The 27,139-nt window shown below is 44.0% G+C and overlaps 1 protein-coding gene across 16 annotated transcripts in view; it reads right to left on the bottom strand.

Annotated features, from left to right (window-relative positions):
• The window catches only part of LOC147580697 (uncharacterized), a 403,830-nt gene extending 377,012 nt beyond the window's left edge, over positions 1-26,818 (bottom strand). For 7 of the 16 annotated variants that reach the window (XR_015250994.1, XR_015250990.1, XR_015250999.1 and 4 more), the window contains exon 1: positions 26,096-26,816. The gene's annotated coding sequence lies outside the window, so the exon portion shown is untranslated. Of the gene's footprint in view, positions 1-5,454; positions 6,173-6,252; positions 6,375-26,095 lie in introns of all 16 variants that reach the window. The other 9 variants (XR_015251004.1, XR_015251003.1, XR_015251002.1 and 6 more) reach the window with 6 other exon arrangements.
• Between the last annotated feature and the right edge of the window lie 321 nt (positions 26,819-27,139).

The following is a 27,139-nucleotide window of genomic DNA, read 5'->3' on the forward strand; positions in this document are numbered from 1 at the left end:
TAAGATAACTTGTCCTCGATGCTTCATACTTTGGGTTGAACGTCTCTCGGAGATTTATTAGTGCACATTGCTTTCCATTCAAGTGAGTTTTTAAATCATATTGATGAAGTTTTAGGGTGATATTGGGCTGGTCCAGGGCCAAGGGCCAAGAAAAGAATTCTTGAAGACGTCTTTGGTGCAAAAAGGGGATTTTATTAAAGCACGGGGACAGGACCCGTGGGCAGGAAGAGCTGTATGGGGTTGTGACGGGTAACTCACTATATACCCTCAGATTGGGAGGGGGTGAGGGATAGACTGAGTCTCTAAGGTATTCTGGAAGCAAGGTTTCCAGGACCTTGAGGGGCTAGCTGTTACTAGGGAAATGCCACTCACTACAGTTTAACAAAATCTCAGTCATGAGACCTTTCAGATGCATACTGGGGGGCCATAAGCTTCGAGTATGATTGCCAGCGTCTATCTTACTGCAGTTGAGATAAAGGAAGTATACTTACAGGATCCTCGAGGTTCAATGTTAAGCTAAAGTTCTCTTTTGCATCCAGGAGTATCATCATTGAGGCAGCTGAGCTCCTAGAGGGAGGTCACTGCCTGTTTCAAGGATTTGTCAATGGGCTAAAGGCAGTAAGGGAATTTAATTTTTCATCTGCCTTAGTTTCCCCCATCACCATGGCCAGCACTGACACCCCTTTCCTTTGTTCTTGGGCAGCCAGGCGTCTCCTGGGACTGTCACATATACTCCACCTGGGGGAGGGGACGGGGTGCCAGCCTGTATTCTGTCCTCAGCTTGCCCCACGCTCCCTCATCACCATGAGTATAGCAATCCACTTGTAAAAGCAAGAAATTGAGATGCCGTGTCTTTGGCCACAAAACAACCTGAAAAGTTAAAAACTAACCGGTTGTGTCTCCGGTTATTTTGGTTTCCACAATTCCAGACGGCCAATATAGCCGGTACACTTTGTCGGACATCAGAAGAGCTAAGTCATGCAGACCAAGAAGTGAAAGAGTGTGAGAAGTGTGTGGGAGGTAATTAAATGCTATTAGAGGCAAACGGAACCTAATTTGACCGAATAGCCAAGTGCGGCATGGTCTTTTGAAAACATTTCCAAATACAGGAATCAAATTTGATCCTGTAAGTCCTCCTTTAGGATGCATGTTTATTCAAAGAACAGATGGGGAGGAAAATCAGAAAAAGACTTTGGTCAACCCACATAAAACAGCATATTTGAGTGTGGGCATGAAGGGAAAGGAGTTTTGGAAGGATTTTCATTTGTTTGATGTGTGAGATAGACTTGGGAAGTGGAAAGGCACCGGCTTTATTTAATCTCTTCTAAGGAGGAGATTCAGAAGGCTATTAAAAAAAAGTTCCCTTAGCAAACACATACCTCTATGCTCTCACATCTTTGGTATTTTTCCGGTATAAAAAAGTGGGGGGTTTCCAGGACAAGCATTACTGGGTACTCTGGACAGGAAGAAATTTTACGAATGAACATAAACCTACCATCCACAAACTGAGCTTTTTTAGGGTTTGAAAATTTTCAATCGATCTTCTTTGGATGAGGTCATGCCACTGTGGGTCTTATATATACTTCCAATTGGTAAGGACCAAAATGGACATCAGCAGAGGGAACACCAACTGAAAACAGGCTTCTTGCTGACAGGGCTGATGTGATGACCTCCCTACCCGATCCCAAAGGTCTCCCCCCGTATCACAAGAAAACTGTTTCTTGGGAGATGCCCACATTGTCACTGCATGTCAGAAAAACCTGGCTATAAACAAGTACTTAAATCTGAGTGTAAGCTTTGATGGCTGCTTAAAGCAAATTGAGCTTTTGAACCCGAGGAGGTGTACTCCTTTGAAACATTGGCATCAATCTGGAGCCCAACACAAATAAGAAACAACAGGGGGGAAGACTCTGGACGAGGAATCATAATGGAAAAGGAATTGCCCGCTGGTTGGTAACATTTCCATATGGACACAGCAGCAAAACAATAAAAGATCAAAGAGTAACCCAGAGAAGAAGGGATGTTCAGCCTCATAATTGTGCATGTGTGTGAACACACGGCCTTCTGTAAGGATAATGGCAGAAACATGTTTTTGCAAGTGAGGTTCGGTGTATAGCCGAATAATGGGAGTGCCTGGCTGAACCTCAAAATGCAAAAATCGGCTCCTCATTTGTAAAAGATGCTCCTGACTAATGGTATCTCAAATTTGGAGTAACATGTAACAGATGCTTTTTAAAAAAAAAAAAAAATTAACGTTTATTCATTTTTGAGAGACAGAGCATGGGGGGGGGGGGGGGGGGCGGGGCGGACACAGAATCCGAAGCAGGTTTCAGGCTCTGAGCTGTCAGCACAGAGCCCAAACTCACGAACCAAGAGATCATGACCTGAGCTGAAGTTGGATGCTTAACTGACTGAGCCACCCAGGCTCCCCAGATGCCTTTTTTTTTTTAACATTGTGAAGTATAATAACTTTCATTCTAAAGCACAGAAAAGTGAATCAAGAAAACAGATCTGTTTTTTCCAGCGAGGCTGTTCATAATGACCCCGAAAAGTATAACCAACGTCCATGTTCACAAGATTGACCTTTGCAGAGTTTCCTAGGGCTACAGATAAAAGTTTAAGGCTGAACACGGAGAGCAAACAAGAACATTCAGTGCTTCAGTTTCAAAGTCTTACATCTAAATTTCACAAGGTTCTCAGGAGGGAATGTATGGTCAAGCCCCATCAACCAATGGCATTTTGTGGCCAAAGCCCAGGGCAAAAGAATTTCACCCACCCTTACACTAAGAGCTGAGGTGCAAACAAACTTACCATATCCTTTTAAGTATTAGCGACAAATAACAAAATCTGTTATTTTTTTTACTACTGTTCCTTCACAAGGAACAGTTTCCTTCTTTGTAAGAGGAGAAGAGCTCTCCCTAGACATCTCTAATTTGGGAAATCACTCCATTTCCTGTTCAAGGAGGTTAGTGAGCCCCCTTTCATAAAAACAGCCTGCCTCACTCTACCTGGACCACATTCTCCCAGAACTGAAAACTTTTAAACAAATTTAACATCTGGCAATAATGATATGCTGTTAGCCACGATTAACACATAAGAACAAAGCAGGAAGAGATGAAATTAGAAAATGCAAAAGAAGCATGGCACATCGCAAAATAGATCATTGTAGGGGCGCCTGAGTGGCTCAGTCGGTTGAGTTGAGCCTCTGACTTCAGCTCAGGTCATGATCTCATGGTTCACAGGTCCGAGCCCCACATCACACTCTGTGCTGACAGCTTGGAGCCTGGAGCCTGCTTCGGATTCTGTGTCTCCCTCGCCCTCTGCCCCTCCCTGGCTTGTGCTCTCTCTCTCAGAAGTAAACACGAAAAAAAAATGACTAAGACACAACCAAGAAACCAAGGCACATCTAATCACATTAGATTTGGTGTTCACAATCACCTGGGGTTTTAGAGCCTCAAAGGGCTTTGCAACCTTCCGTCAAGCCATCTCCCCAGTGCAGCTTCCATTGTTGGATGAGCACACTGAGGCATAAAGGTAAACGATTTGCCCTCCTGCGGTCAAGTCAGAGGTCCAGTCCAGAAAAGTCAAGTAAGTTCAAAGCAGAACCAATGTTTGGTCCCTGGGCTTGGGATCTGCCCTTCATTCTACAGTGGGGCTCACTGGATTGGACATTTTTTTAACACGAGAGTGTGTAACAACGTATCACCAGCTCTAGGTATTTTTCATTAATTGCCTTTTCATTAAACTTTCCCTTTTGCTCCAACTACAAGCCAAACGGAAGTAAACGCTTTCCCCCTTGCTATATTCCTGATTTCCCTGTTCTACTGCCCACATGCCTTCACTTAGGGACTCAGTGTTTGCTTTTAGAATAATCTTTCCTTAACGGTTTGCAGAATGAATTTGGTGAAGAGTGGTTGTGTCTGGAGTGGGGGTGGGGGGACAGGGGTGGTTAAGAACAGTATCAAATCCAAGAACTTCAGTGTAAGCAATTTTATAAACCTTAAAAACGTCAGTTAAATCACCGATTCGATAGGAAGTTTTAAGAGAGTGAGAGGGTAACTGTGGGCTTTTCCACATGCTTTTTTTCCTGGCTCACCTTCCAGCTGCTATGCAGGGTAATCAAGGTGGGCGTGCATTTTCTGCCAAGCCTTGGGGCGCTGTATCCCAGCTGCCAATATTCTCCTAGGGTCAGTGAGCAGGCATACAGTTCATTCCATTTGTAACCGGGAGAAAGAGAGCTCCCCAGGGAAAATGTGCACTCTCCATATGTTCAGCCCTGTGCAATGGTCTAGGTGAATCACAGTCGGGGAGAGAGAGGGAAAAAAGGATGTGTCCTGACACTTTATTTCCTCCGAGATATCGGAACGTCATTTCCAGGGCTGGTGCAATGCCTTAAACGGCCCGCTAATCTGATCCAGCCAGGGAGATGGGATGCTTTTAAGAGCCTTCCATTAAGTGCATCTGAATTCTATTGCTAAGGCTTCCACCAAACTATCAAAAAAAAAAAAAAAAAAATGCTTTGATGTGTAGCTCTTCCAAGGGCTGTACGAAATTCAGAACCTCCTCCCCCAGCGCCTGCCCCTCCCCTCCTTCCCTGCTCCATCCACGGTCCTCCCAGCGCGGAGCTGGGCCGCGCCGTATGCCTTCCTGCCCATCTGAACGGCAGTTGCTGAAAAAGCGAAGCCAAAAGAAACAGCCAATAAAAACAGAAACAGCTGTAACAATTTTGCACAGCGTGATCTTGATTTCCTTGAGTTTTGTATTTTTGCCTCTTTTTGCTTGCTCCGTCTCTCTCTCCCCAGCTCCATTGTTCATGTATTACACCTTCAGCGCTGGGGCCCGAAATGGAGCAAGAGATCCATCCTTTCCCCGTCTGCCAGCCGCTGTAATTCAGAAACGAGGCAGAAGTCCATTTTGAATACGCAGCTCCCAAAAGAAGCCGGGCCCACGGGAGGCTGAAACTGGCAGGGTGAGTTGAAAATCGCCACCAAAGGCAGGTGTAAAGTTTTTTTGTTTCTGCTTTTTTCAAAAACAGAACAGACCCAGCTCTCAAACGTGCCTCTCCCTCCTCAGGCCGGTCAGTGGGTGTCCCCGCGGTCCGTGGAGCCCACGGAAACCACCCTTTGCATCTCAGCCCTGTGTGTGTGTTCTCACCTCTCCAAGGGAAACCTGTCCTCAAGGCTTTACTGCGCTGGTATTTACAGTGGCTTCCTTTTACGCCCATCTCCCCAAACTCCACCATGGAAAGGTAGCTTGTAGATTGCACAAAGCTACCGGAGGAATGATAGGAGTGGTTTCAGAAAAGGGGGGAAAGAACAACTCCCAGAAAAGGAGAGACAGACAGCAGGCTGTGATCAGTGCCTTCTTTCCTGGCTGTGCAGGCTGCCGAGCCCTGAGAATGTTTGTCCTCCCCCAGAATGCGCTCAGAATCAGACACGCTCCGTCTGTCCCTACCTTCAGCAGGTACTGTGTCCCAAACCCACGTTCCGGCCAAAAGGCTCGTAGCACGTGGCACTGGCCTCTAATGGTTATAAAAGCCTCTTTTAGGGGCACCTGGGTGGCTCCGTCGGTTAACCGTCTAACGCTTGGTTTCGGCTCAGGTCAGGATCTTGCGGTCTGTGAGTTCGAGCCCCACTTCGGGCTCTGCGTTGACAGTGAGGACCCTCCTTGGGATTCTCTTTCTCTCTCCTTCTCTCTCTCCCTTCCCATGCTCACTCTCTCTCGACATAAATAAACTTAAAAAACAAACCTCTTTTACTTCAGTGGTTTTTTTTAATGTGTTGGGTGGTAGAGGTTGTTTTGTTTCCCTCCAGCTGCTGTCTTTCTTTACCCATGTTCTGGAAGCAGCCCCAGACTGAAGCAGAGCAGGACCCGGGCGAAGCACAATGGAGAACGGGCTGAAATAAGAGCCCTTTCATGGTGGCACAGCCCTGTTTTTCAGATGGTGTGAAGCAGATCTGTAGTTTATTATTAATAATAGCACATGCGTGACACCACATCTTCAAAGGGCTGCACAAACATTAATTCTTTTGTGATGTGGAAAAAAGCAGCGGCAGCATCTTTTTAAAGTGAATCTCCCAGTCTTCTGGACCGGGGTGAAAAAACAGAGTTCCAGCTCGAGATGAATGAATCAAACCCTGGAGGTCTGAGATCTGCGTCCAATTGAGAAGCGCTTTGAAAAAAAAAAAAAAAAAATCAGGAGTTTTATCTGAACTCTAGCATGTTCCAAATCCTACCCTCTTTCACACTCACATGGAAGTCTTTCGAAGACAAGCTGTGGGATCTTTGTTCCAGGAATAAAACAAACAGCATAAAAGACAGAACAGAGCAGAATGAATGAATTTTCTACAATGCCGAAATCTGATCTGAGGTCTCTAGAAAAAAAAGAATTCTTCTCACCAGTTTGGCAAAGCTTGTCCTTCAATTTCATTTGATATGTGCTTTCTTTGTCAAAGTCACAATCTTCTGTTAAAAGCCACAATTAATATCCCATTTTGCAGAAACAGAGAGAATCCAGAGGCCTAGAGGCCTCATTTGCCACTGGAGTTCCCCAAAAGCTTTTCCCTTGAATATTCAAAAGTCTAGCACTTGGTGGTTACAAAGGAATAAACATAGGGGTGCCCGGGGGGCTCAGTTGGTTAAGCGTCCAACCTCTGCTCAGGTCATGATGTCTCCATTCGGTTCACGAGCTCAAGCCCCGCATCAGGCTCCGTGCTGACAGCTCAGAGCCTGGAGCCTGCTTTGGATTCTCTGCCTCCCTCTCTCTCTGCCCTTCCCCTGCTCCTGCGTGCTCTCTCTCTCAAAAATGAAAACATTAAAATTATTTTTAAAAGGATAAACATAATATATGCATGCCTGTGACAAGGCACAATTACAAAGTGAAAAGTAAAAAACCACTGCCTCACGTAGGCATTAGAACATCACCAATCAGCTGGCAGCTGCATTTCCTCTCCTTCCCACCCCTTGCTGTCCTGACAGGGGTCATCACTTCTGCCAGGCTGATTGCATCCACGGCCCTCATTAATGTCCTCCTATGGCCTCTATCCTAGAACGTCATCCCTTCCCGCTCTAAGGCTACGCTTGGCAATGTGCCTGGCATTTGCCAATAGGATATAAGCAAAGGAAACAGAAGTAGAGCTTTGGAAAGTGCACACACATTCCTGTTGGCCCTTTGCAGGATCGCTCTCACTGATTCCTACCCTCTGGGCCCCATCATGAGAACAGGACCAGACTAGCCAGTTGGATGGCGACAGACACACAAAGCAGAGCTATGACGCCCTAGGTCATGGCCATCCTAGATCAGCCGACAGCCGAGCCAAGAACATGTGTCAGCCAAGATTACCAGAACCACCCAGCAAACCCGTAGCCCCCATGGAAATACGAGGAAGCCTAGGTCAGGTCAACCGAGCAGTGGCAAGGTCAGATGAACACAGCCGACAGTGAGCTATATACATATTACATGATTCTTTATTTATTAAAAAAATTTTTTTTAAATTTATTTTTGAGAGAGAGAGAGAGAGAGAGCGAGTGAGCAAACAAGAGGCAAAGGGGCAGAAAGATGGGGAGACACAGAACCCGAAGCAGGCTCCAGGCTCTGAGCTGTCAGCATAGAGCCCAACGCGGGGCTCAAACTCACAACCCGTGAGATCATGACGTAAGCCAAAGTCAGACGCTTAACCAACTGAGCCACCCAGGTGCCCCATGTGTTTCTTTCTTTCAGTCACCGAGTTTCATGGTGGTTGTGTGCAGTATTTTTTTTTTGGCATTATTTATACAATTCCCTTCCTCCTTTTGAAAAAGTCACTGATGCATACAGCGTTAACAAGTGTATTTCTTGGCCCCATTTTATCTTATTCAGTCTTTTATAATTTTGCCACGTTTTCCTTTGTGACTTGTGTTTTTCACCTATCATTATACTTCTTACTTCCATTCACATCATGTCATGTATAGTGATTTGTTCCCATAGTGTTAATTAATCTTTGTGAATTTCAATGGCTTTCTCCATTCTTCTAGGCATGGACATTGGATTTCCTATTGAAAGACATCGGGATTGCCATCAGTTTGGGTTATTACAAACAAACCCACTCAAAAATGCCTCCTAAGAGGGGCACCTGGGGGGCTTGGTTGGCTAAGTGTCCGACTTCGGCTCAGGTCGTGACCTCATGGTCCGTGTGTTCGAGCCCCGCGTCGCGTTCTGTGCTGACAACTCAGAGCCTGGAGCCTGCTTCAGATTCTGTGTCTCCCTCTCTCTCTGCCTCTCCCCTGCTCACACTCTGTTTCTCTCTCTCAAAAATAAATAAACATTAAAAAAAATGTCTCGTAAGAGCACATTTCCAACTTTCTCTAGAGCTAATATACCTGGGACTACAATAGCAGGACTGTGGGATAGGAGAATGTTCAAATTTTGACACAAACACCAAATTGTCTTCCAAGTTGGTAGTAGGAACTTACAAGTTCTTACCCCATCACCCATCTGCAGGAAACCATTAAAAGCAGCAGGAGCATGATGTAGGGGCCCTTTGGGGAGGCTTCAATGACCCGGTCCCGGAAGCGGCACATAACCCCTCTGGTCACACGTCACTGCTCACACACAAACACAGGGCTATTCCAGTGCAAGGGTCCCTGGGAAATGTAGTCCAGGAAGACGAGGCAATGATCTGACCACCTCCTCAGTCCATGACATAGCTTCAAATCCTTCGAATACTAAAGTATCTTTTATTAGATAAGGACCCCACACATTCATGGAAAGTTTCTTACTTTTGCATGCTCACCAACTCTTTAGGGAAATTAGATCAATTATCATTATCCTCATTTTATAAGTAAGGAAAGTAGGGCTCCAAGTGGTTAAATGACTTGCCCAAGGTCACAAAGTTAGTAATTTGCTAGAGACAAAGTGTGATAGTAAGTCTTTTTCCCCAAAGTCTTGTCCTATTTCTAGTATAATTAACCTTTCTTTCCCCAAATATTCATTCATCCAACTGAAATTAAGTTTTGTAGGACTACTGCATGACTATTGTTCTGTGCTTCATTCCAAAAATTAAAAAAAAAAAAAGGAACATCACAAGGATCTGGTCACCGAAAGCCTACAGCATTGAGTTTTCGAGCCGTTCTGGGCTGCTCCCTACCTGTGGGCTCCATTTCCTCACTTTTTACTCACAGCTCAGTCCACTCACGCTAAGTTTACCAGTAATTTCCAGTTGGGTGAATACAGTGGATGGAGCTCAGTTCTCATCCTACCTGAACACTGTCAAATCATCCCAAATGATGACCCATCTCTCGTTGTAAACTTCTCTTCAATTCCCACGATCCCACACCATACTGAGACTCTTCCTCCCTGTTTAACTCTTCTTATCCTCCTCTAACCGGTCTTTGCCTCTGGAGGATACCCTAACCCTGCCCACCAGAACCACATCTTTCTTTAAAGACCTAAACGAGGGGCACCTGGGTAGCTCAGTTGGTTGAGCATCTGACTCTTGATATCAGCTCAGGTCATGATCCCATAGTCATGGGACTGAGCCCCATGTTGGGCTCTGCGTTGAATGTGGAGCCTGCTTGAGGTTCTCTCTCCCCCCCACTCACTCTCCCTTGCTCACATGTGTGCACGCTCTCTCGAAAATAAAAAAAAAAAACAAACGAAAGCTCATCTTGGTGAATTTTTACCTAATTCCCGGGCAAACAGAAAGATCTCCTATGATCTGCAAAACTTTATTCTGAGATCTTTCACAGCACTGACCACATTCCACCTCGTATGAGTCGTCCAGTTATCTCAGGACTTTCCAGTTGAACTGAATTCCTTCGAGACTCAGTCCTGGCATGTCTTGTCTTTGCAGTCTGCAGCCTCACTTTTGGCTGAAGACCTTCATAAATGCTGCCTCCTCTACCTGGAAGATTCTTTTACCTGGTTAATTCCCATCATCTTTCTCAGTGAAAGGCATTTCTTCAAGAAGGCCTCCCCAGACCCTGACGTGAGCTCAGGTCCCCTTGTTATGTGTACGTGTGGCACCCTGTACTTTTCCCTCCTGGCACTTGTCACAGTTGGAGTGCAGCATTCAACTGTGAAATTCATTTCATTTCTATTGATTCTATTAAAAATCAAGTCCTGAGATCACAGCGTCCAAATGTGTACTCTTTACAGATATATGTTCTTTGCATATAGTAGCCCTTCATTAGATGTTTGTTGAGTGAAATTTTATCACTGCAGCGTGAAATCTCAATGAGGTTTTTTTTTTTTTTAAGTTTATTTACTCACTTTGAGAGAGCGAGTGAGCAGGGGAGGGGGAGAGAGAGAGAGAGGGCATATCTCAAGCAGGCTCCGCACTGCCAGCACAGACCCCAATGCAGGGCTCGAACTCACGAGCAGCAAGATCATGACCTAAGCCGAAATCAAGAGCTGGATGCCCAACCAAATGAACCACCCAAGAGCCCCTCAATGGGTTTTTAGACGTTCTCTCTCATATGACTTACAGTTGACTAAACTCATCATTTTTTTTCCTACCTAAACTCTAGAGCCTGATTATTTGGTGGATCTCATTACAGAACTGTAAATACGTGTGCTTTTAAACATCATCTTACAAGATTAAACCCACTGGATTTGCGTCCCGTTATTCCACGTACACCATCCCTGCAGCTTCCATGTCCTCTGGCAATGTGATAATCAAGTCACTGTCAAAGTGCTAACCAGGACAAACTAGAGCCAGGGGTCTACAACCTGCCCCTTGAAACGATTTCTTAGTATCCAGTTACGTTACTTTACCATAGACATTCAACTTGCCCGCTGCATTATCCTGATCAGGGCTGACAACTGAAGGAGAGTCTACAAATCAAATACCCTTACACTGCCTATGGAAACCTAATCTTTTAGTGTTTTATTATTATTTTTTTATTAGAGAAAGAGCGTGCCAGCAGGGGAGAGGGAAAGAGGGAGAGAGAAAGAGGGAGATGGTGAGGGAGAAGGAAAGAGGGAGGGAGGGAGAGAGAGGGAGGGAGAGAAAGAGAAGGAGGGAGGGAGGGAGGGAGGGAGGGAGGGAAAGAGAAGATGAGAATCTCAAGCAGGCTCCATGCTCAACAGGGGGCTACCCCGGGATCATGACCTGAGCTGAAAGCAAGAGTTGGACACTCAACTGACTGAGCCACCCAGGGTCCCCAAAAACCAAATCTTTTAAGGCCCAAAAGAAATGGCAAATGCCACGATACATTCTTACCTCACTTCTCTAAACGAAAGTACTCTCTTCTCCTTCAACGTACCCGTTTCTTGTTCTTGCCATCTTTCTCTCTCTGACCACATTCTGGCTTCTAATATTGTCACTCATTAGGACGGCAGGAATTCTCACTACTTACATTCAGTTCCTTCAGGGCAACAAGGGTTTACATCTGCTACGGCGAGGTTACTGTTTAGTGAATATCTCCACCACGCCAGAAACTGGAATTTTAAAGGCACCACCTTCTCTCTTTTTCAGGTAAATATTACAACGGTAAGCGTTCCAGAGATGAGGAAACCGAATGTCAGAGAAGTTGGTTTTCTTTATATGCCTCATCCAGCCTGGGTCCTTCCTTGTTCATAGCATACATTACATTAGTGACTGTCAAATTATTTTTTTTTCAACGTTTATTTATTTTTGGGACAGAGAGAGACAGAGCATGAACGGGCGAGGGGCAGAGAGAGAGGGAGACACAGAATCGGAAACAGGCTCCAGGCTCTGAGCCATCAGCCCAGAGCCCGACGCGGGGCTCGAACTCACGGACCGTGAGATCGTGACCTGGTTGAAGTCGGACGCTTAACCGACTGCGCCACCCAGGCGCCCCAGTGACTGTCAAAGTACAAAATCGATGGCAATTTACATGGGAATCCCACCCTCCCAGGGACTATGATATTAGTATCTTGGATTAGATGCCAACTGGACTACACCTGAACTGTTATTCCAGATGAAGGCTGCCTAATGCATTATTAATTCTCTCTTTCAAAGACAGTATGCTCTCTACACTGCTTCAGGCAAATGGAGACAGGACAGATGTGTTATTTGGAAAAAGACTGTTACAGGAAGCAAAAGTATGCAAATTATGCCTCTTCTGTACACTTCAAGACCCATTTTTAAGCCGGTAAACTTCTTCAAGGTGACATGCTGACGTTCTGAAATAATCTCTCTCATTAGAGCACGGTGACTACCACTCGGGCTTCTGTTAAGAAGAACGGAAGACGCCGGGCATGAAAACAGTATTTCACAAGTGTAGAGTGATTGTTTCTAACCAAGGATTTTTTTTTTTTTTCTCTCAAACAAATCTAGACAAATACACAGGGAAATAGAGCAGATAATGAGAAGTAGAAGGGATTCAAATGGGACACTTGCACAACAAATCTGTATTTTTCTTTTTGAGAAAGCCACGAAAACCGAGCTTGGGGCCGTGTTTTACAGAGAGGTTTGCACAATCTTTGCAAAACTCCAGGATTTTCTAATCCAATTGCCTTTTATAGGTAGGGAGACATAGGCCTAGGGAAGAGGAATTTCCCAGATTGAAGGGCAGTCATGTTAGAACTCAGACTGGAGCCCAGGGTCCGGCCCCAGAGTCAAATTGCTGCCTCTCCACCGCCCCATCCTGCTCTCGTAAATGGGCGCCCACGATATGAAATATCTGTGTGGGATTCCCCAGGTGTGACGGTCCTGACTTCTGGTGACAGCTTCTGTCTTCTCTGGCCTGTGCAGTGGTTCTCGCTTGCCTGGCAATCCTAGTTCACTTCTCCAGACAAAGTTCCTTCCGTGTAGTGGACATTAGTTTTTCCGTCTGTGTGTCCCCTAGGGCTGGGTCAACACACCCTTCTAGCAAGCTTTGACCAGAAACTTTATGTACTTCAGTTTCCTTGTTTTTAAAACAGGAGAAATAGGGGCACCTGGGTGGCTCAGTGGGTTGAGTGTTCGAGTCTTGATTCTTGGATCAGGTGATAGTCCCAGAGTTGTGGGATCGAGCCCCACTAGGCTCCAAGATAGGCATGGAGCCTGTTTGAGAGACTGTCTCTGCTCCTCTCCCCTGCTCATTCGCATGCTCTTTCTCTAAAATAAAATAGAATGTGGGGCGCCTGGGTGGCTCAGTCGGTTAAGCATCCAACTTTGGCTCAGGTCATGATCTCACAGTTCGTGAGTTTGAGCCCCGCGTCGGGCTCTGTGCTGACAGCTTAGAGCCTGGAGCCTGCTTCCAATTCTATGTCTCCCTCATTCTCTGCTCTTCCCCTGCTCATGCTCTGTCTCTCTCACCTTCAAAAATAAATAAAAACATTTTTAAAAAATTTAAAGTAAAAGAGTGGAATAAAATAAAATGGGAGAAATCACAGCTACTGTGCATTGTTGTGATGGAGGCCAAATGAGATCATGTATGAGTTGCATTTATCACACGGAGAATGAGGAGTAGTTCGTCGTGGTTTGCTATTACCGTCTGTCGATTTTGACTAGAAGTGGGCACTAGGTTTCCTGAGCTGTCGTTTTCAGTGGCTGCTGTTACGAGAATGGATCCTTTCCAGAACATGAAGAAACACTCTGTGTGGGAACCTGTAAGTCCTCTTCATACAAGCAGAATGACTGGAATAGACGAGGGATGTTGAGGGAAACGGAAAACACTCTCTATGTTGTTTCCACCTGTGACATTCTAATTTTTCTTGTTTCCTTTGCTCTGGGAGAGCAGTAGACTGGATCCAGCTCACCTTCAACAATAACCTTGAGATGATTCTTAGGCGCCTCCACCTTGGCATGAGTCGGGCTTCTCCACAGAAACAGAACTGATAAGACACTGACTTATCTAAAGGAACCCAGTTCGTCGTCCCTACTGAGCGCCCCGTGGAGCTGATCGGAAGCCAAGGTGTCAGACCACTGCATCACGACCAACAGCCATAGGCAAGGTTGAGGCTGAGGGACTTCACAACAACACAGGAATTTGCAAGTTCCTTCTGGGTTATCAGTCGGATTAAGTAATTCTCCTCCATATGTGTCCCTATTTAGAAAATAAGAGTTAATTGCTGAGTTCAGAAACAAATGATCACAAAAGCCAAGTTAGCCAACGTGACAACACCAACTCTTATGGGCACAAAGAAAAAGTCCTTTCGCAGGTGCAAAGTTTAGAGAAAAGAGTCCACAAGACCACACCCACTTTTTTTTTTTTTTTAATTGAAGAGTGGACATACAATACTGTACTGGATTCAGGTATACAACATCGGAACCCAATAGTTAGATGCCTTATGAAACGAACAAGACCATGTCCACTTGTGACAGCAATCGCAAGCTCAGGGATCCCTAAGACCACTCTTGGGTTCCAGAATCAGCAAGGCCTTCAGTTACACTTGGGTTTCAGTGTAACACCCCGGAAGCTGTTATACTGACTGCTACGCTTATCACAGCTGAGAGATTTGGATTAAAATCAGCCAAGGGAAAGGGTGGGTGGGGCAGAGGCAGAGAAAGTATGAGATGTGGAGCTTCTGGCTGTCCTCTCCCCCGGGAGTCACGATCCACTTTACTTTTCCAGCACTGGTGTGTGACAACGTACAGCGAGTATTTCCAAGCTGGGAGCTCGCTCGAGCTTCAGTGTCCAGGGATTTCCCTGGGGCTCCATCACCTAGCCCTGAGTGACTGCCCAGACAGCTGATCTCAGTCTCCGGCCCCTCCATGATGCAAACCCCACTGCACGGCACATCGTTGGTGTGGCACAAAGCTTCCACTCCAAACTGTGCTGGCTCTGTCCACTGCCCAATGGCCTCCAGGTAAACAGAAGCACTTTCCTCAATGTCCACTTTTGACAACTTTCCTCGGACGGCACATTCTGAGGGCTTACAGGTTACCGTCCAAGAAACCAGGACAGAGGCCAGACTTCTCTCTGGGGAAGGGAGAGCTCTGTACTCCACTACTGGATAGCTGGTCACACCTGGGGATGCTCTCCCATTCTAACTTAATCTGTAAGTGCGTTTTATCCATGAAACAAACACTTCTTAAGCATTTATTTTGCTCTGGTCTTCTCTGAAATGTTTTTCCAACGTTGCCTCCATTAATCCTCACCGCAGCCTGCTGCAGTCAGCACTTTAAAAAAAAATTTTTTTAACGTTTATTCGTTTTTGAGAGACACAGTGCGAATGGGGGAGGGGCAGAGAGAGAGGGAGACACAGAATCCGAAGTGGGCTCCAGGCTCTGAGCTGTCAGCACAGAGCCTGACATGGGGCTCGAAGCCACAGACCGCGAGATTGTGACCTGAGCCGAAGTCGGACGCTTAACCCACTGAGCCACCCAGGTGTCCCAGTGGGCACTATTTTAACGGCATTTTAGAGACGAGGAAACTGAGGCTTGTCTCCAATTACAGAGCCAGTGACTGAAGATGGAATAGTCAAGGAATACGGGAGTCCAGAGGTACAATGAAGAGACTACAGGAGCTTGTGCTCATCATCACTGTACCGCAAATATACTGCCTTTTCCATGCGAAGTCAATGTCCACAGGCACATGCTCAAAGAACACACGGGTACTGACTGAAAACTGTCCACTGCTGCCCTTCTGTTCCACAACATATGTGAGTTCATTCTGCCACAACCAGCAACTCATCTTGCTCTACATTTAACCGAAATAAATAGAAGGCAGAAGGACACGAAGACTTACCAGGAGCTCATGGTGCCCTGATCAAAGAAGGCTGAGTTGACCACAGTATTTCAAATGGTCTTTTTGTCTGGCATCCAAGAGGTCTGTCCACCCTGGGGCACTGCACAATAGTAAAATTCCGGATGAGTGAAAGGCATTTTTTTTCTTTATAAAACAGGATAAGGGCGATTCTGAAAGGGGAGGTGAGGACGACCAGCGTTTGAGGCTTCAAATACAAATGTCTGACAAGAAAACTGTTTCCCTTAAACCGCTCCATGAGAGCATGCCCCTTGGGAAATCTTCATATGCCCCAGGATGCCTTGGTTTGGTACCAACTGGTCCAGATGATCCAACTTCATTAATTAAAAAAAAATTTTTTTTTAATGTTTATTTATTTTTGAGACAGAGACAGAATGCGAGTGGGTTAGGGGCAGAGAGAGAGGGAGGCACAGAATCCGAAGCAGGCTCCAGGCTCCAAGCTGTCGGCACAGAGCCCAACGCAGGGCTTGAACCCACGAACCGTGCGATCATGACCTGAGTCGAAGTCCGAGACTCAACCGACTGAGCCACCCAGGTGCCCCAACTTCATTAATTTTTAAATTTGGGGTAAAAAGCTTCTGTTCACTTGCTGTGTGACCAATGGTGTTGATATTTAATCAAAAAATTGGGATGGGAGTCCTGAAAACGTACTGAACGTATGAGGAATTTCGTGTGAAATCCAGCTGAAGAGAGCCTGATGTACAGGGGGAGAAGAGAGTTACAGTTTTTCTGAGGAATGGTGATTGAAGAGATGTGAACCTAACGATGCTGTGAGAAAGAGGCCCTATCCCAACCGGGACAGGGCCAATGATGCCGTCTACCCTCAGGCAGCACGAGGGAGGAGTGTTTCTACTCATGGCCGTTCTCTGATGACACAGGGACATCTCCAGAGTGGCCGGTGGTTTCCAGAAGATGGTGCCTCCAACGGCAAACCCAAACGGACATCGATCGGGAGGAGGGACACAGGCCAGTTCCAAGCACCAGAAGGTGCTCTTACTGGGAAGACGTTTGCGGGCCCCCTCTTAGATCTGTTTCTGTCCAGGTAGGAAATTCCTGGAAAAGGAGGAGAGGAGCTCAAGCTACTGCCACAGAGCAACATGGCGAGCATGAGCAATGGGGTTCCGACGTGGGTCTAGCGTCATTCTTACGACCGTTTGGTGCCTCCACATCCCTCAGGTGGGTGGTCTTGGAAACATCCATCACAACTGCGATTTGAAAGAAATATTAAAGACAGATGTTCTCCCATTTTACTGCGTTTCAGTTTTACAAACAGGTAACGGTGAAATTTAATATGTAAAACTGCCTTCCTCAGAGGATTCTTTTGTAATGATTAGAAGCTAAAGGATCCTTCGAGAAATTTGGCCAAAACTGTCAGTGCTTCACTGTACCTACACTCTACAAACACCCCAACTTTCTGTTTTTAATAGAATTACCAAGGCATCAAATCTACACCAAAATAATGAGTTGAAAAGTGAGAAGTTGAGTTAATGAACCAGTTGTACAACTCCTATAAAAACAAAAATATTCTAGGTTTGGGGGGTGGGGGGCATTTGCTTTGGTTTTGTGCTGGCTTATCCCACGGGATTAACAAAGCTCTTTGACTATTTGGTTTTGTGTCCCTATTGTCTACACCGCTTAATAGATCACACTTCTTCAAATGTGGGGCTTGGAGGGTCCAGAAAGTGCACTTACACCCGCTCCTGGCACTGTTGTATGAGGTAACTTTCCAGACTTGTAGTGTAGAGAATACTCCCCACCTACAGAGTGGGAAGCTTCCAGATCACAGGGGACACCAGCATCACAGGTACAGCTCAAGTCAAGAGGAAAAAAAAAAAAAAAAAAAAGAGTTAACTCTCGGGACTCTCCTCAGGGTGTATGTTTGGCTTTCTTGCTATCGGCGCCTAGCATTAATATTTGGCCAAAGCACATTTATAGTAACGCGTGGTGGGGGCACCTGAGCGGCTCAATCGGTTAAGCGTCCAAGTCTTGATCTCAGCTCAGGTCTTGATCTCAGGGTCGTGAGCTCGAGCCCCGAGTTCAGCTCCACACTGGGTGTGGAGACTCCTTAAAAAAAATAAAAATAAAAATATAGTAACACGTGGAAGGGCACGGTGGAGGAGGATGAGAGCATGGGCCGTGAGGTCACGGGTAAAGGCACTGGAAAGGAGAAAGTGGACGTGTTTCAGATTTTAGTTGGAAGAATGTGCCTTTGTTTCCAATTCATAGTCTCCTTTAGTCATGACAGGGCACAAATAGAAGACTGAACTTTAAAAAAATAAATAAAGAAGGCAGGATGGTTTTGTTTCTGTAAATGCCTTGAACAAAGCATGTGTTTCTGTTTAATACTGGATGAGCTCCAATTGATGTCTAGATCCTTGTCAAAATGTTTACTTTTCTGTGGGATTTTTTTTTTTTTTTTCCAGCGGGGCATTACAAAGCCATGCCTATAGCTCTGGACTTCAAAGTTGCGGCCAGCCTCCCTCGAAAAGCCATTGTTTCACCTACTTCCCCGTCCCCATTCAAATTAAATCTTAGTTTCTAAAAAATCATTTTGTGCCTGAGAAAGATCAATCTTGGTACGAAACCCGAAGAAACCGTTGGGAGATTTGAGGGAAATTCACCAAAGCAACTACTAAGACGACAAATATTGAAAACATGAATGTTTGTTTTCATTGGGATACTCGGCACGATATTTTGGGGCCATGTAAAACAACAAAAATAACTTGTTTTATTCCTGAGCAGTTGTGAACTACTGATTTGAGTATGCACAAGCCCCGTGGAGGGAAGTCTGAAAAAAAATGTTGCTCTATGCTACATTGGGTATTTTATTCCGCCCCACAGGCCTATAGAAGGTAAAATACATATGCCATGAATTATAAATATGTCAAGACAATAAATGAATAACCCTGAATGGTTTTATCTTACATTTTCCCCTGGAAAACTTAACCCTTAATGAAAGCCACATACTATGATACAAGCGACGAAGGAACAAATCTAAGAGTAGGAAAAAATGTGTCTGTAGATAACAGCTATTTAGTTACAAAGATAAAAGAATTTTGTAAAAATAAGCAAAAACTAAAGCCTCTGACAGTCCCTGTGGAACGATCTGATTTCTCCCTTCTCAATTTTTAAAATCCTTTAGATCAATTTCTTTCAACTTCTGGGTAAAATACCCACTTTTCCATCCCCCAGTGGAGGGCTGAAATTGGATTCAAAAGTTCTGTGCTTTGGTCTTGCTCCGTCTGCCTTGTGACTCTAGGTTTGTGAGTTAGTGCTTGATGCTTTAACAATCATCCCCAGGGGTGCACGGGAGGCTCAGTCAGTTGAGCGTCCGACTTCAGCTCAGGTCATGATCTCACCATTTGTGAGTTCAAGCCCCACATTGGGCTCTCTGCTGTCAGCTCAGAGCCCACTTCAGATTCATTCTCTCTCTCTCTCTCTCTCTCTCTGCCCCTCTACTACTCATGCTCTCCCTCTCTCTCAAAAATAAACGTTAAAAAATAAATAAAATAAAATAAAATTAAAATAAAATAAAATAAAATAAAATGAAATAAAATAGGTAATACAAATATACTGCAACCACATTTCCCACATGGTTAAAAAACATAGGAAGAGGGCACCTGAGTGGCTCAGTTAGTTAAGTGTCTGACTCTTGATTTTGGCGCAGGTCATGATCTCAGTGGTTCGTGGGTTTGAGCCCCACATCGGGCTCTGAGCCAACCACACGGAGCCTGCTTGGGATTCTGTCTCTCTCTCTGCCCCTCCTCCACTCAGGCATTCTCTGTCTCTCTCAAAATAAATAAAGAAACTTAAAAAAAAAAAGACAATGACTGATTATTAATTCATGAATCTGACGGCTGGCTGGCTGGTCCTACCCCCTTGGCTATTTTGCTGGGGCTGGTAGATCTACGATGCCCTCATCCATATGTCTGCGGCCTTGGCCTGGTCTCCAGGTGGCCCATCAGGTGGCACCTTGTGGCACAAAGATTCCCAGCAGGAAGAAGGGGAAAAAGCACCTGTCAAGCCTCTGTTTGTGCCATGTTTGCTATTGCTCCATTGGCCAAAAACAATATGAGTAAGTGCAGTTAAACTGGATGTAGACACGTAAGGAAATAGATACAGGGACGCATGAACAATGTGAGAAGCCTATTACAGCAATATGCCCCCTCTAGGCAGGTCACTTCACCTGTGTGGGACTCATTTTCGTCACCTCTAGATTGGAAAAATGGAATAATTTGTATTACTTTAAAAAATTGTTTGGAGAATTAAATGAGAAACTATATATGGAAATTTCTGAAGAACGAAGAGAACTCTCTAACTGAAAAGTAGCATTGTGACACAGACCTGTATTGCTCTGGGTCGCTTCCCCCAACCACGTTTTTAAGTTTTTACATGTCTTCCAACCACATTTAAACAAATTCACCCTGATGAAAATTAACTTAAACCTTTTTTTTTTTTTTAATTTTAAAACCAAATCACTACTTTTTCAACTAAGTGTTTAATGTTGAATTCGGTCACCGGAGTTGTCTTCAGCAGAAAAATCTGACGTCACTTAACATTTGTAGAACTAAGACTCTGTCTACACAATGCCAAAATATCTGGTCACTTTAACAAAGTTGGATTTTATAAGGCATCTGGATGATGCATCTACCTAGCACTGAATATTGTGAGCCTGTACTGATCACATGGACTGCTTTAGTTCATTCTGTGTCTTATAGGGTACTCCAGCTGCCTGCTTTTTAATAGCATTGGTTATTCTAGAATATGCCCTGAGATTAAAATGTCTTTTGCTGAGAAAAGTGACTTTCATCTGTCATACCCAATGCATCTCTTCCACATTAAATTTCCTTTAGCAAAATAAATGAGTTCTAGTTAGAACCAACAAGAGACTAAAAGAGAACACACAGTATTTTGAGTCACAACTGCCATAGAAAGGTGGGTTCCTTTTCTCCCTCTTCTTCCTCTCCTATGTGCTTAAAGCATGTGAAATGACAGCATGCTGAAGCATCATAGGATTCTACGACCATAGTCACCTTAAATTAGTGTGAAAGGACCCTGAACAGCAATGCTGATTAGTCCCAAGTAGAGTTTACAACTTCTTATCATGTTCATAACTTGGTCCCCAAGTTCAAGGGAGAAACAGGACCTTTGGCGTGATTTTCCTTTTTTTTTTTATTTTTTAAAAATTTTATTTATTTTTGAGAGAGAGAGACAGAACACAAGCAGAGGTGGGGCGGAGAGAGAGGGAGACACAGAATCAGAAGCAGGCTCCAGGCTCTGAGCTGTCAGCACAGAGCCCAATGCAGGGGTGGACCCACAAATCATGAGATCATGACCTGAGCCAAAATCAGACACTTAACTAACTGAGCCACCCAGGTGCTCCTGGCATGATTTTCATATTTGGGGTTTTATTTTTTTTAACTTTTACTTATCAATGTGTCACTAAATTTTAATTTATTAATGCCTACTGTCTCCAGGAAGTTGAAGCTTTATAGAAAAAGCTTTTGTGTCCTAATCCTGAATGTTCTGCCCATCTGTAAAATGCATTAGAGGTAAACACATATATATGGTGACTGGTCATTAAGGGACAACTTGAGCAGTTACCACCTTCTCACCCAACACTATCTAGTGCACACAACTTCTTATCCCTTTTTGTTCTCCTTTCTTTTTTTCCTTCAGTTCCTGCCTGACCCACTTCTCTTTAACTGTTTTTTTCTGTTTTATTTCCCGATGGTGTCATTAAGCAGCCGCAGGATTTCTTAGCAAACACAGTAGACTTACTGTAAATTTGAGTCATGTTCTACGATGAAAAGTAGTTTGAGATATAAATCAGAATGACTCTAAGAAACACTGCAACTGGTGAACGAAATTAAAAAAGCACTGTTTGAAAATTTTAAGTCCAGTATAGTTAACATACAGTGTTGTATTAGTTTCAGGTATAACATAGTGGCTCAACACTTCCCAAGCATCACCAAAGCTCATCACAAGTGCACTTCTAAATCCCCATCATCTACTACCCCACTCCCCAACCACCTCCCCTCTGGTAACCATCCGTGCAACTGTTCTCTATAGTTAAGAGTTTCTTTTTTGGTTTGTGTCTTTTTTTTCCTTTGTTCTTTTGTTCTATTCCTTAATTTCCACATATGAGTGAAAACATATGATATTTGTCTTTCCCTGACTTATATTAAAGGAAAACTCTTGAGGGGATCCTGGGTGGCTCTGTCAGTTAAGCGTCTGATTCTTGATTTTGGCTCAGGTCAGGCTCTGAAATGACAGTGCGGAGCCTGTTGGGGACTCTCTCTCTCTGCCCCTCCCCTGATCATATTTGTTCTCTAAAAATAAACAAACATTAATAAAGAAAAGAAAAGAAAGGAAAGGAAAGGAAAGGAAAGGAAAGGAAAGGAAAGAGAAAAACTCTTGAAATGTGATTATTCTATGGTATATAACTCTTCACCTCCAACTTTCTGCCTTGATGGAAAGTTTTAGCTAGGTATTTGCTAGACCTCACTCATGGGTATGAAGTTTAAGATTTAGGAAATATAAGCACTCTTACTTCACATATATAGACTAAATCAGCACATATAATAAGGATAAGCACAGCACAATTACAAGGCACTGTTCTTTAATTTGAGATTACCAGCATCTAATAGGTTATGCTTATATTTTTGAATCACTGCAAGATTAGAAGTGCTAGCAACAATCAAATTTGGAGAGAAGAGATTTAATTCTGTCTAACACAACTTTTGGCTAAAGTATAGTTCCTGGCATTCTAATTCTTTGAAAATGAGTAACACTACTAATCAATAATTCATTCACAACCACATTATAAACCGAGCAGTATAATTTTTCGGGTTGAACTTTTTGATCCTAGACAGTAAAATTAGATTCCACTAATTATAGTCGGAGACAATGACCATTATATATTTTTAAAATCAAAACGAGGGGCGCCTGGGTGGCGCAGTCGGTTAAGCGTCCGACTTCAGCCAGGTCACGATCTCGCGGTCCGTGAGTTCGAGCCCCGCGTCGGGCTCTGGGCTGATGGCTCAGAGCCTGGAGCCTGTTTCCCATTCTGTGTCTCCCTCTCTCTTTGCCCCTCCCCCGTTCATGCTCTGTCTCTCTCCCAAAAATAAATAAACGTTGAAAAAAAAAAAAATTTAAAAAAAAAAAAAATAAAATCAAAACGAATCACAATCTGCTTCTAATCCACAAGTTGGGCCTCATCTTCCATATCCAACCTTCTCCAAGTGACCAACTTATGAATCATATGGAACTTGGGCTCCATCCATCCTCTGCCCCAGACAGAACTGTAGAAAGTCATGCTCTGGCTTTCTTTCCTTAGAGCAAAGGAATGTTCCTCTCCTGGACCTATGCCTTCATCTTCCTAGACCTGGAACCTTGGAATTCCCTGCCTCAATGACCCTATACCCTGTTCCAAGGCCAGTGTAAGGAGTCTGTTCTCTAGGGCAGATGGGGAGCACATGTTGAACCCTAGGCTCAAGGGTTCACACATCTTCCCAGAAGGCTGCCCATGGGAGGAACAAGTCTAGAGAGAGGAAGATAAAGGGTGTGGGCCACAGGCTAGGCCTCCACTGTTGCTTTCACTTGGCCCCCACAACGAACCTGGTGTGAACCTACAGAATTTAACATATTGCCCAAACCCACAGGGCCCTGTTGGGTTTGAGGTCTTTGCATATGCTCTCTTCTCCACATCTGGAGAATTCTCTCTCCTCTTCACTCCTGGAGATTTCTCCAGTAGATCCGATCCGACTTCCTTTGTGAAAATTCTTCTAACTTTTCTGGACAGATTGGCTGTCTTCTCCTTTGGGTTCCTATGATGTGTTCTACTAATATTTACCATGGAGAAATTAACACATCTGACTATAATTCTTTATTCATATATTTGCCTCCTTCTCATGAAAAATTCGAGGCCAGCGAGAGTTACATTCCGATGATGATGCTTCATAAATATTCAACGAATATGCGTTGAATTAAATGCACTAAATGTGTGTAGTTTAGAAATTGGCTATCAGGCTCATTTCTCAGACTGAAATTCTTCAGGCTATGTCTGAGGATAATATTACATTTTTCTTTTTATAAAGGAATAGAATGGTAAACTCAAAATTAGTTAAGGTATTTTCCAAAGCGCGAGATTCCAAAAATTCCATCAATAAGAACAAATGTTTGAGGGATGATACAGTCCTCAGTAAAAATGGACGACTGTGCTTCACATGGCTTCAAATGGAAGAGAGCTGCCCACAGTGAGAATATGACCAAGGAAATCTGTGACCCCCACAGGCTGGATGCACCCATGGCATCAGCTGTTACTACGTGCATTTGAGTCAAACTAGAAGATGGGACATTTCCAAAGAAATAAATTCAAATTGATATAGTTTACTGCAACCTGCTAATCTGTCATGCGGAGAAATGGGCAATATTCTCAGAGGAATCTCATGATCGTTATTCAAGGCACTTAAGTAGACACCTAAATCGTGTGGCATACAGCCTCTTTGTTGCTCAAAATTCCAACAGATGCTTACCAGCTTGCATTTTGCACCCCTTTGCTAGATGCCAGGAACTCTTCCAGGCATTTTACAAGTAGAATTGTTTAATCCCCACAAGAACACGGTGAGGTAGAAAGTGAGGGTCAGGATAGTTAGGAAACTTGCCCAAGGTCACTATGGGAGTGAACCTATGAGTCTTGGAGGTAGAAGGATCAAAAATTGGGAGTCACTGAAATATGCATGGCAACTAGAGCCAAGAGGAGATGGTGGCAGGAGCCGCTGGTCTGTTAGAAAGGCAGGAGAGCACTGATGGGGCTGAACTGAGGAGCTCGTGCACGAGATGGAGAGGGTAGCCCCATAAAAGTGGGAGAAGAAACAAGAGCAGTGATATTCCAGAAAGCAAAGGAGGGAAGACGTGCATGAAGTCAGCTCCACATTACAAGATCTTATACGCACATCACACAGTTGACTGCAAGGAGGTCCTGATGTACATTTAGAAAGTCTCTGTCAGAAGTTCACATCCAGACTAAAGCCTGATTTGGTGAGCTGGTGAATGAATGGAAGGCCATCATGTAGGAGTAAAGAAAGAGAAAGCTTTCAGAAGGTACTGAAAGGAAAGGCAAACCCAAGGCAGAAGTTTAAAAGCTAGGAAAGGTCCAAAGTTTGTTCTTAACAGTGCATGGTTTCCACTTGGAAAGTGGAAAAGAGTCAAAGCAATTTTAAATACGGCACAGTTTTATTCGCTAAAGCCACTGACTTCCTAAACGTTTACAGCAACATCTACGTAGGGCTAGATTCTTGATACTCAATGTCTGGTCATCTACGTTAGCATTTCCTGGGAAGTAGTTAAAACTACGAAATTGCAGATCCCCAGTGATGCAAATGCGTTTTAAAGTTTAAAACCCACGAATCTAGATTCTACTACAGATAACCCAAGAGAAATCTTATCCATTAAAGTATAGTTTGAAACTGTTGTAATTTACTCTGTATACACACCAGAGTCACATCTAATTTATTTGTGAATACCAGCATTGCTCTTTTTTCAAATCCAGTAATTAACTAGCTTCAAGTTATACTATCTCAAGTAATGAATTTTACTCTTAAATTGGAATACGATCACATCCATGCATACAGATGGTGTAGATGCACTTGGGTGGATGGCTCTCCCTGCACTGTGCAGTATGTTTTTAGCCTTCTCTAATTCAAAGCATTATCCAATTGCCAGAGGTAAATATTTTATGGACTTCTCTCAGTAACGATGCTTATTTCCCTCAAACCTGTCCCAGCTTATGTCATAGACACATTGTAGCAGAATAAATAAAGGGCTTCATGGGGTTCATTTTATACGGGCTGTAGCAGTAGTAACAGCCCAGGAGGGGAAATGATCGGAGGACCAGAGAGAGGATTCCATAAAAGGAAAACACACACAGAAACAATCCTTGTCTGCAGGATTCCAATATACACAAATTTCAGCTATCATGGTTTAGTGAAACACCACCAGCTTTCAACAACAGGGTTCAAATTTCAGTTACTGTAATATATCAGATGTGAGTAATTGCTTCAAGTGTAAACTTTGCTGCTAGCTCTTTAGCCCACAAATCTCTATGTAAAAAAGAGACGTACACCCCATTCAGTGACCAACCGTGGCACTTCTTTAGAAGCCTATCGGCGATTAGTCACTGTACATCTGTTATTCCGCGCACATACAGACAGAAAAGCGTGTCATTCCACGGCTCCCTTATCTCCCAGGGAAAGCCCCACAAAACTTTTTACAAAATGGATAATCGGGAGGGAAACAGCCGACGAAGAGGAAAGTAGAGCAGAGAAACGAAAAGTGCTAGCACTGGAAGTTAAATCGGAATCTTCCATGCATGGTTGACCACGGGAACATTGACACTATGACCATTTGAGAGACTCTGGACGTATAACCAATAAAAACGTAGTACAAGAGACCTTACCAACAAACATGAAGAGGCTAGTCGTGATGAAAAGGATCGAGTTGTCCTCGAGGAGGTGACATCCGTTAAAAAAAATAAATTTCACATTAAAAGAATGCTCTGATATTTCATAATAATGCAAGCACAAAGGGGGACAGGTCAGGAGGTGACCCAAACTTAGAAGTACAGCAGTTTGCCATGGCCGAGAAGATTTTCATTCCTTAAGTTACTCGATGAGAAGGCGGCAAGCACGGTTCAAACTACTCCTGACACGTTTTTTATAAAGGGCCAAAGCCTTTTAGTTCTCGATATTTCTGTTTCAAATTATAAAGTACTGAAGAGAGTTTTACTGCTTTTTTTCATTTCCCTACATACTTATGACTGAAATTAAGAGAGTTTTTAATGTTTAAGCAAAAAATTGTAAAGGTCGCTGATAAAACAAATTTTTCCACTTGATTATTAAAATTGCCTTGTGCATTTTCAGTTTGCAAGGTCATTAAAATTTTTTTTTAATGTTTATTTATTTTTGAGAGAGAGAGAGAGAGAGACAGAGAGACAGAGCGTGAGTAGGGAAGGGGCAGAGAGAGAGGGAGACACAGAATCCAAAGCAGGCTCCAGGCTCCAAGCTGTCAGCACAGAGCCTGATGCGGGGTTTGAACCCACAAACCACGAGATCATGACCTGAGCCAAAGTCAGACGCTTAACCAACTGAGCCACCCAGGCGCCCCAGTTTGCAAGGTCATTTTTACAATCCCACACTATTGTCCAACGTATTACCAGCAGATATGATTGATAGGATAGATGGATAGATGGAAGAAAGAAAGAAAGAAAGAAAGAAAGAAAGAAAGAAAGAAAGAAAGAAAGAAAGAAAGAAAGAGGAAGGAAGGAAGGAAGGAAGAAAGAAAAAGGAAGGAAGGAAGGAAGGAAGGAAGGAAGGAAGGAAGGAAGGACGAACAGATGACAGACACACAAGATAGCTAGATGGCTCTAGAGATAGAAGCAGAGATTACAGACGGAGATATCCAAAGAGAAGAAAACAGTCAAAATGAATTTAGGCATAGGGTA

Source organism: Puma concolor, chromosome B2 (genome assembly GCF_028749965.1).
Source record: "Puma concolor isolate L17-30 chromosome B2, mPumCon1.1.hap2, whole genome shotgun sequence".
NCBI lineage: Eukaryota > Metazoa > Chordata > Mammalia > Carnivora > Felidae > Puma > Puma concolor.